The sequence below is a fragment of the Fukomys damarensis genome, unplaced genomic scaffold, assembly GCF_012274545.1.
Source record: "Fukomys damarensis isolate Sample0158 unplaced genomic scaffold, DMR_v1.0_HiC HiC_scaffold_10, whole genome shotgun sequence".
Lineage (NCBI taxonomy): Eukaryota > Metazoa > Chordata > Mammalia > Rodentia > Bathyergidae > Fukomys > Fukomys damarensis.
Genome location: NW_022900922.1, coordinates 16,502,647 through 16,511,313, shown reverse-complemented (window position 1 = coordinate 16,511,313; position 8,667 = coordinate 16,502,647). Strand labels below are relative to the sequence as shown.

General features: G+C 45.4%; 1 pseudogene; it reads left to right on the top strand.

The window, feature by feature from the left end:
- The window catches only part of LOC104860766, a 12,825-nt pseudogene extending 4,422 nt beyond the window's left edge, over window positions 1–8,403 (top strand).
- Window positions 8,404–8,667: the final 264 nt, after the last annotated feature.

Genomic DNA, 8,667 nt, shown 5'->3' with positions numbered 1-8,667 from the left:
GAAGGTGGTGAGTGTGCTTGGAGCGAGGGGGGTGGGGAGAGAAAGAGAGAGAGAGAGAGAGAGAGAGAGAGAGAGAGAGAGAGAGGGAGACAGTGAGGTCAGCTAAGGTCATCAGTAGTTGAGCGGCCCGTGAGAATATGTGAGGAGCAAACGAAGGTATTGTAACCCCTGTATCACTTGGCCTGAAGGCATGAAAAGCATGGGAAAGAGGAAGGGAGAGAACCATGGCAAGAACTGAACCAGATTCCAATGATCTGGACACACAGGACAGGGACAGATGAGCTACGTCTCCATCCAAGAGATCCAAGGCAGGTGATCGTGGAGGACTGGAGGGGAGCAAGATCTATGGACATTAAGAGCTTCCGAGTGTCCAGCTCACATAGTGGAACCCTCGCAGAGGCTCTCCTGACCACCTCATCTTAGCATCCAACTTCTGCTGAGTCAAATCCTGCAAGCAGAGAGAGCCTCTGAGACCCAGTGCCTGAGGCTGGACAAGTGTGACCTCTCCCGGACATTTCCATACTCTAACAGAGACCCCAGTAAGTGCAGCTAGAAAGAGATGGCTCCACTCTCCAGGTACAGTCCATGCACACATCACCTTGTGTGACAAACAAGCGCGGCCAACCCCAACTGGCTGCTGCACAGGCCCACGGTGTTGCTCCCTCCTCTGGCTGCTCTGCCTATTCCATGGTGCCAGCTCCTCTCCCTTCTGCATGTTCTGGGCAGCAGGAGTGGTCAGGGGTGGTTGATCAGGGTCCTTCGCTTGAGGGTGTGACCTACCTGTCACCCAACAGTTTTTCTCTACTTAGTGTGTCCCCAGGGACAAAGGGAGCCAGGAAATGATGTCCTTATCCTGATGCAGATCCCGTACTGTGAAGGAGAATACTAGGCTCCTGGATGTGGTGACTACCATGTAACCCACAGATGCATCTTTCCTGAGCACCACGGGAAGAATGGCCTGAGCACATGGTGGCCGCACTAACAGAAACAGGAGGAATGGGCCCAGGAGCCAGCAACTGAAGGGAGAGAGCTGGTGCATTTGGGATTGTGATGGGACCCTGGAGAACACTGGCCTGAGGCCATTTAGTGACCTGGCCCAGTGGCTGGAGGCAGAAGACAGATGCGGTCACCATGTAGAGCCCAGAATGACCCCGGTAGAAGAGAAGAGGTAGCTGTCTGGGGCTGTCCCTTTGCTGTGACATGTACCTAGTATGTTCCCCAAGATACTGCAGTCCTGCCTTCTGCAACAGTCACTGCCTTTTCTTTGGCAGTTGTGAACATTTCAGGGAACCTTGAATTTTCAGCCTCAGTTTCAAAGTGCTTGTATATCAGAGTCCTGGCTCAAGTGGACTGGTCTCCTGCAGCCTGACCCCGGTAGGAAGGGCAAGTCTCTGGCTGTGGGATGAGAAGCTGGCTCCACAATATAACTCAGGCCCATTACAGGGCTGCTTGGCCAGCAGTGTCCCCTTCCTGAGGACAGACCTAAATGGTTGAGTGCTAGAGAGATGTGTACAAAGTGTGGCCCAAAAAAGAGCACACAAACAGATGGCTCTCAAAATCACCAGTGCTGGGCCACTGCCTGGCTGGTGACACTCTGAGCACCAAAAGATGGAGTTTATGTGGCATCCCATCGGGTGTTTCAGGTAAAGCAATAGTAAAATGAAGTCTACTCAATGCTGGGTAGTTTGAGTTTCTTGCCAATCAGCAGGTACAGCTCACAGATGAGGAAGATAGGCTCCAAGGTCAGCAGCTTTGTGGAATAAGGAGGAAAATCTGCTAAAGGGACAGCTGGTGCATTTGCCTCCAGCATGGAAGTGCTTACCAAGTACGTGTTTCACGCTACACACTGCATGTGTGACTTCACTGATCAGCTGACAAGCCAAGAACTAGGTTTGTTACCCGCCACTCTACAGAGGAGTTGCCTAGAGCTCTGGCAGGAGAATCAGCTGCCCAGGGCATCCAGCAATAAGCCGGGCAGCCAGGATCTGAGCCTAGTCAGTCTGGCTACAAAGCTATTTTCTTTACTGTAACTAAACTGACTACTAAAGAAAGGAAATTGAAGAACAATTTGTATAGAGCTTATATCAGCTGAATAAAGCAGGTTGAGGCAAAACTCTGGATGCGGTCTGGAATCCCATTCCCCAGGCTGATTGACAACACACTGTCAGAATCACGTGCCTATGTGTTCAAGGGGGAACCACGCGTGAAGCTGAGAGGGAAGTAGAATTATAGGGGGGATATACCCAGGCTCTGCTGATGTAAAATGTTCTATAAAATACTGAAAATAGAGTATTGTATCTATGAGTCAGAAAAAGGAGTTATTAAAAGGTTTTTTGGTTTTGATTTTATTGAGACAGGGTCTTGCTATGTAGTTCAGACTGGCTTTGAACTCACTGTGTAGCCTAGGCTGGCTTTGAACACAAGTGATCCTCCTGCCTCAGCCTCCGGAGTACTGGGATTACAGGCATGCACCACCATGACCAACTCTTTTGTTTTTGAGACAGGATCTCTCTAAATTGCCTGTGCCTCTGCTATCTTCCTGCTGTGGCCTCCTAAGAACTGGAATTACACCTAACTGTAAAAAGATTTTTTTTTAATTAAACAAGATAAAAATTGAAAAAAATAATTTTAATATTATATGTGGTATTAAATTAAAGAAATATGAAACCTAACAGAACAACTAAAATTACGGGACTGAATACCAAATGTCAGTAAAGATTTAAAGCAACTGGTACTGTGATACACCGCTGGCTGGAGTGTAAATTCCTTTTTGTTTTTTCTGGAAAGTTGTTTGACATTATCTAAAGCTAAACACACACCTGCACACTGATCCAAGAATTCCATGTCTGTGTGAGACCCCAAGTACCCTCAGCTGTGGGTGGTCAGCAATGGTGGATGTATGAGCCTCCTAGCATCCATGCCTCCTACGATCCAGTTTCCCTGCTGGTTCTATTATCTGAGACCACAGGACCCTCTGCTTTCAGGCCAGCCAGGGAACGGTGGACAGACCTTGGGAATTAGAAACAGATCTCCTTATCCTGGGACAGCTGCAAGTGTACCTGCCTGGGGCAGAGTATACATTCCAAAGGGTGAGGAAACCGGATCCACTCACTTCCTTCCAAAAGGTGCAGTGACCCACGCCATCAGGCTGTGATTTAAAGAGAAAGCCACCGATTCACAAAAGAGCTAATAAGCATATAAAAATGTCCATGCTCCCAATACAGGAAAAAAAAAATCAATGCAGCAAAACTATATATCATCTTTCATTTAGCAGTTGAACAAAGGTATTTTTTTGAAATTTTTAATGTCCAGTGTTGGAAAGGGGAAGTGAGCCTTTTCACACACTAGGGCCAGGTTGCATTTGGGCAGGAAGTTATTAAATGCTTTAACTTATATACACCCACTGCCTCTTTCCAGAATTACCCAAAGAAAATATTGTTGATCCAAGTAAAGATTACAACTCCAAAAGTTCAGCACAGGGCCTGGGATTTAGCTCAGTGGTTCTGCTGCCTGCCTTGCAAGCACAAGTTTGATCCCCAAGTACCAAAAAAAAAAAAAGCTCAGCACAGTATTATTTTTTACATAAAAATCTGATAGCCTATCAAAGGTGATCAAATAAATCATAGTATATTTATCTATTTTAAATGCTATAAGTGGGACCCTTAAATGACATTAAAAATATTGCAGTGCTTTTTGAAACAAACTGCAAGTTACAAACCCCACACAGAGTGTGGGAATACACATGTAATTAGGTGTATGCACACAGACAGTGTCAAGGACACAATGACAGCAAAGTCAGCGACAGGTCTAGAAGTGCTGCATTAATCAGCACAGCCTCTGTGCTACTAACAGAATGAGGCTCTGTGACAACACAGGACAGCAGGAGGACACACAGGAGACCCAACTGAGGCTGTATGAGACCTTGTGAGCTGACCAGCAAAACCACTGAAGGTCAGGACCAGAACTAGAACAGAAGGGCTAGGGCTAGGGCTAGGACTAGGGTTTTCTAACTGTAAGGGAGGCTGAGCAGGGCTGCCACCCCAGCACGGTCCACTCCTACCGGGTGTGACAGACACCCAGATGCTCCTATGAACCCCATGCCACCCTGGCTCCTCTAGGACCACGCACCACAAGGAACAAAGGAACTCTCATTTTTCCCCCCCGAGAAGGCAAATGTGGCCACAACACATGAGCAGCAGTGTGAAGGTGAGAGGCCTCAGAAGGGCCAGCACAGACGCTGGGAACCAGGCACTTCCTGCCATCTTTTAAGTGACACCTGCTGATGAGTCAACACTTAGTGTGTCTTTTCTTTGATTATTTCATAAGGAACAAACTCATACCCAGCTGTCATCAACCGTCTCCCCCTCAAAAAAAATCCATTTTGCCAAAAAAGATAAGGGATGTCTGGGCCCTGAGGAAGGAATCCAAGACATCCTCTGTGGTAACCTATCTCCTTGTTGTGGCTGTGTCTAGATGTACCCTCAAAGCCTCAAGTGGTCATAGGTGGGGCTTTTCAGAGGTGGGCTGGATCTAGAGTAGGTGAGTTGGGATTGATTCATGGTCCAGTGCTAGGATTAAGGGTGCTAGGATTAAGGGTATAAATGTTACTCACCCTAAGGGCAGGTAGCCTGGATAAGGTATATAAGGGACAGAATGAGGCTTGTTGCTGGTCACTTGTGCTTGCTGGTTCCTGGTTGCTGCTTTTGCTGTTTTCTACCTGTCATGAACTTTTTCTCCTCTGTGATGGCCCATCTGCCATGCCACCCTGCCTTGGAACCAGCCAACTATGGATTGAAACCTTTATGAACTGTGAGCCAAAATAAACCTTTCTTCCTTTAACTTTGGGTGTCAGCTATTTTGTTTTGGCAATGAGAAAAGTACCTAAGACACTCCCACACCTGATATTTATTTCTATGCCAAGAAGGCTATGGTGATGATAGCCCAGGCCAGATCAGCACTGAGACAGTCCCTGGGCAGAGAACCCAGCAAATGCTGGCCCCAGGGCCTTTATGTAAATAAAGCTTTATTGAAACACAGCCACTCAATTTGTTAACTACTTCAGTGGCTGTTTTGAGGGGCTATAGAGACAGGTACGAGTATTTGCTATAGGTCTACAAAACCAAAAACACTTATTCTGGCTCTTCACAGAAAAGGGATGTCAACCCTTGTTCTAGACAGGGAGGTGACTAGGGTTCATCCTGTGCCAGACCTGGTCCCAGCAGGTGCCCCAGCCCCTGTCTTTACTGAGGTTTTCACAGAGAGGTGCAGCAAGGTTAGGCTGTAGAGGAGGGAACTCAGAAGAAGAAAAAATGAAAGAGGTAAAGACTAACATTTTCAGAAAAAGGGAGGGCATCTCAAAGAATCCATAATTTATTAGATGTAAAAATTATGATCCTAACAAAATGTTAGCTAGTGCCTGTTAGGTTACATGTGTCACAGGCTAATGAGCCTAATAAAAACCCTAATAACAATGCTAGCAGCACCTGGGATCTCCACACCAGCTTTCTTCTAGTAGCTCAAAGCCCATCCTAATAGTTCAGGTGCTTCATAACATTTATGAGCACTGCTCTCCTTTAACAGGTGAGAAAACAGGTTAAGCTATCGAAAAACTGAATTTAAGGTCTTTCAACTTCAGGTAGCCATATTATTTTTCATCTAATAAACCTGCGATCTTTTTGTAAGTGAATTCAGGTACAAGTAACAGTCACCCTCAGACAGTAGGTGAACCAGAGCTGTCCCAGGCATTCCACCAATTCTCACTTTTAAAACCTGCGTACCAGAGAGAAGTAATGAGGAAAGTTCCATTTATATGATTTTCAGCAAGCCAAATACCTGCAGACCAGCTTCCTAGAGCTTAAGAGGATAGAAGTCAGAGAAAAAGGGTGTTAAACATAAACTTCACAAGCCCAGAATCCCTAGAGTAGCTGGCTCCTGAGCTCTGCCATCAGCTTGTCACCAAGCAGGAAGAGTCATGAAGGGTAAGTGGAGCAGATGCCAGCACAAGCCCCGGGAGATGCATAAGGATGGACATTACATCATGATTATGATCAGTGCCTTGAGAAAATATAAGAAGGCTAAATGTGTGTGCTCCTAATAATGGAGCCTCAAGCATAGGGAGTAAAGTTGACAGAAAGGAAGAACGGACAAATTCAAACTACGGGAAATTCAAAAACATATGTCTTACTAATTGATATACAAGTGCACAGAATGCCAGTAAGGACACAGATTTTAGCATCACCAGCCAACAGGGTGTGCCACCCCATGATGACAGAACCCAATCCTTCTCATGTGCATGGAAAGCTCACCTGAGCCAGGGATTTAGCTCAATGGTTCTGCACCTGCCTCACAAACACAAGGACCTGAGTTTGATCCCCAGTTACCCACCCCCCCTCAAAAAAAAAAAAAGAAAGCTCACCAAAATAGATGACATTTTGCCTGTAAGGGACTGACTCATCAGATTGTTCAAGCTGATAAGAACAATTAAATTATAGTACAGTAACGGGAAAAGAATGATGCCCACCAGTGTTAGCTAGAGTAGAGAAATAGTATCTTCCAATATCAATGACAGGAGTGGAAGTCATAGTGGATGTTTTGAAGTCAATTTGGCTCATGTACCAGGAATTTAAACTGTGCATACCTTTAATCTTGATGTTCTGTGTCCAGGGGTTTATGCTAAGTAAATACTGTAGGTGTGGATAAAGTTTTGGGTACCAGATGCCCAGCCCCATGATAGTGTTAGTAAAAAAATGTTTCAATATCTTAAAGGTCCAATAAAGGTTGAGTAAGAGTAATCTGGAATGAATGTTAGTGCACACCTGTAAACCCATTACTGTGGGAGGCTGAGGCAAGAGGATGGAAGGTTTGAGCGCAGCCTGGGCAACTTAGCAACTTAGTGGGAAAAAAATAGAATAAGGGCTGGGAAGTAGCTCAGTGTGAAAGCCCTGGGTTCACACTAGTACCACCAAAATACCAACCAACAACTACAAAGCCAGAGGAGTCGAAATCAAATCTGACATATTCATATAGCAGAAACCATAGTTTTAAATACATTGTAGGAAAATACTAGCATGAAAATGTTCACTATGAATGTTAATATGAAAGAGGCAGTGTATTAAATAACACGTGCTGTGTGTATCAGCAGTGAGTATGCATGAATGTGCATAAGACAGAGGGCACCTGTCCAGTGTCAGTCCCTCTGTCCCTGGCTATGGAAGGACACAATCATTATTTTCTCCTTGGTGCACTGTAAAAATCCAAATTTTTGGCAATAAACAAAAATTGCCTTCAAAAGCAGAAAGATAAGTTTAAAGAAAAACTTTCTGTCCTGCAGAGTTTGGAATGCATTTTGTGTAAACTGAAATCTACCTACATTACATAGAAGTGCCAAGGTTTTGTTTGTTTAAATAGAATTAATAACTGTCCAGGGATCTGCTACAAATCACCTCTGGGCATAAGTCAGGGAGGAAAAGAGAGAGAGGGCTGCTGAGAATCAGAAGAGGAGGCAACGGTACCAGCTCAGCTGCAAAAATGTCAGGGGCAGCAGGGAGGAAGAAGAGGGAGAGAGCGGGGGATAGAAAGAGAGAGAGAGAGACAGAGACAGTAAAAAGATAGCTCTACAGAGAGAAGAGGGCAGATATGTCTGGGGTGAGTGAGGCCACACAGGCATGGACACTGTTGGTTTGAAAGAGACCTTCAGCTTTGCCCTGGCACAGAGTGGCAGGCTCTCAGTTTGGACTTACCTGTAACATGCCAACTTCCTGTGACCTAGGAAAGGCTACCAACCAAGGGTGCCTTCAACAGGGATATGGGCTTAGCTCAGGCAAATAGACCTGAAGTCTTGAGGTAGAAAGGAAATTTCCACTTCAGGACCTGCATATACTGATACCTGGAAAGTGTCAGGCAACCTAAAAACCAAACACAAGGTCTGTAACTGGGGACATTTTACCTAAAAAAGGAACACAGACAATACTCTTAGACAGAAAACTCTTTGGAGAATAAATTGGTGGAAGGGTTGAAATTGACTCTTGATAACACATTTGCATCAAACACAGAAAAAAAAGAGTGAGAATTTGAATGTTTCTGATAAATGGGATTGTTTCAGTCTTGACAAGAATGTTGGTATAGATTTTTTGGACCAATCATCTACAGTTGAGCTGTGTTGGTCATTGAATGTTGGTTGCTGGCTATCACATGAGTTTTCACACAGCCAAATCCAAACTGTCCCAGACTAATTTTGCCCTGGGTTAGAAGGCTGCAGACTTGCAACTGCATACTTATGTGAATGATGGCACTGAATTTAGAGGTTCTCTCTACCAGAGAGTTAATGAGAAGACTGAAACGTCAATAATAGGCCTTGCATGCATGGTTGACAGCAACAAACCGGAGCTCAGAGAAATTGATTGATCTGTCCAAGGTCACATGGGTATTCTGTGGCAACTGTGACCCAAACTGGTCCTCATCCACAATCTAGACTTGATCTGTGCCATCTGCTGGGGCAGCCAGAACAGTTGGTGTAAACAACAGAACCATCAAAACAGAACCAGGATGGGGGCTGGAAGTCCAAAGCGAAGCATGGCAGGGCTGAGTCCTTCTGAGGCTGAGAGGGACCATCTTCCAGGCCCTCTTCTGGGCTCCACAGTTGCTGGGGCCCTTCACACTCCATGTTGC